Below are 2,185 nucleotides of genomic sequence, written 5' to 3'. Positions count from 1 at the left end.
AGTGCAGCTTGGCTATCAATACCGATACGTAGTTCAATCACTTGTTTTGAAATTACCTCCTGCAGTATGTTGTTTTCGGCTACTGCTTCCATTGTGGCCTCTCAAGCGACAACATATTCAGCCTCAGCAGTAGAAAGAGCAACAATGCTCTGTCGTCTCGCCATCCAGGAAACCGCGCCTCCAGCTAGCGTAAAGATAAATCCCGTAGTACCCTATCGGGTTTCAGGGTCGTTTAGCCCAGTCACTATCACAGAAACCCTCGAGCACAACAGAATTACTTTCAGATTTCTGTGGATTGTACGTGATTCCGTAGTTTGTAGTGCCAACCAAGTAGCGTAGAACGCGCTTCATAGCCCACGTGTTTGCTAGATGGATTGGATACGAACCGACTTTGCTGTCCCAATGCATACGCCAGGTCCGTTCGAGTGCTGGTAGCCAAATACATGAGCATCTCAACTGCCTTGTGATATGAAAAACTTGTATCACTATCTTAATTTTCAGCCAGGGGAGCCAATCTAGCATTTACTTCCATCGGATTTCCCACCGCGTGAGCTCCACCATACCCAAACTCCGCCAAAATCTCATTTGCATATTTGTTCTGACAAATAGTGATATGGTCCGAAATTTGCGCTACTTCAACGCCCAAGTATTGGGCCAGTAAGCCCTGGCCTTTAATCCCGTCAGCTCTTTAAACAGTGAATCTTTGCTCGCTTCATCATTTGTGGCAACGAGGATATCATCCACATAGATGAGCAGTAGAATGACAGTCCCTCCTATGAACCGATAGTACAGGCATGGTTCTGTCATCGGGCGCTGGCACTCTTGGTTCAATAGCCACATGTTCAACTCCGAATTCCACTCTCGACCAGACTAGACTGTCTTCACACGGCGTACATGTGTCCATTTATCTGGCATGGGTAGCCATCAATAGACTTCAAGTACTGTCGAATACTAAGTGTCGCGTTTAGATATGCTGTGCTGATATCACCCCCATAGACCTGAAAATGCAGCACTGCAGCTAAGACTAGCAGCAGTCGAAACGATGACGTCCGAGCCACGGACGCAAAAGTCTCACGAAAATCGATCCCAGGTCTTTGATAGTTTTCGAGCGCTTCTATCCGAGCCTTAAAACGAATCACGTAGCCCTGGCGATCTGATTGCAGAGCATAAACCCACTGCGCTTAGCATCTTCCGGGACTTCCTCGTCAGGAATCTCCACAATAACGTCTTTGGCTCTGAGTGTAGCCATTTCTTATATTTCGGACAATAACCAGAAATCTGCATACTTCGATCGTCTGGCTTCACGTCGGCTCCTAGATATTTTCACGTCACTTGCCCTAATAGGATTGCCGCTCTTGTCAAGTACTCGTGAAGCTTTCTGGGTCATGTGTACCACAAAATCGTCCAGATACCGTGGACGATGACGCTCACGAAACTCACGAATTCCAGTACGTGTACGCCTAGGCTCAGCCTTTTGGCGCCGCGTGCGACCCTCAGTTCATCCGAAGACGTCTCATCGCGCTGTCCTCGCTTTCTGTCCCGCATTTGATTGATCAAGCCACTGGCGTCCACCGTTTCTGTCATCATCTCCACGCATTCGTTTTGCTCACCAGCACAGCTTGTAGTGAAGACACTTGCTCATCTTTTCCATTCACCGCATCCGACACTACCTCGCTATCAACCTCTAAGTTCAGCTCTTCCACACTAGCTTCCGATTCGCACAATACAGTGGTAGATTCATTTCCCATCACAAGCACCAGTGTCCTGTGTATCACATACTCCAGTCTGACTTGGTATGCTCAACAAGTCCACTATTTTTTCTCGTTGCAGCAATGCTCACAAGTCTCGAGCTGTTCGACCGTAGCTGTCTTGCTTGTCATCACATCGCTAATAGTTGCTCCAACTTCAGTACCGTCTACTTCAGCACTTGGTTCAGTGAATGTTTGTTGACTGCGCTCACGCTCTCTATAAAACATGACCAACTGTGGTGCTTTCACCCTGAGCTTCACTTTCATATTGAGCAGATAGACTAGTAGCACCAACAGCATCACCTTCGAGGACATCATCTGCAACGTAATTCCCTGTCTCGAGATCCAATACCCCAGCGTCAAATCTCGTCATCACTCAAACAGCTCCATTGCAAACCGCGCATGCATGCACAGCTGTAGGTGATCCAACAGACTGC

Source organism: Phytophthora infestans, genomic scaffold, assembly GCF_000142945.1.
Source record: "Phytophthora infestans T30-4 supercont1.146 genomic scaffold, whole genome shotgun sequence".
Taxonomy (NCBI): Eukaryota; Oomycota; class Peronosporomycetes; order Peronosporales; family Peronosporaceae; genus Phytophthora; species Phytophthora infestans.
This window is presented reverse-complemented; position numbering follows the sequence as displayed.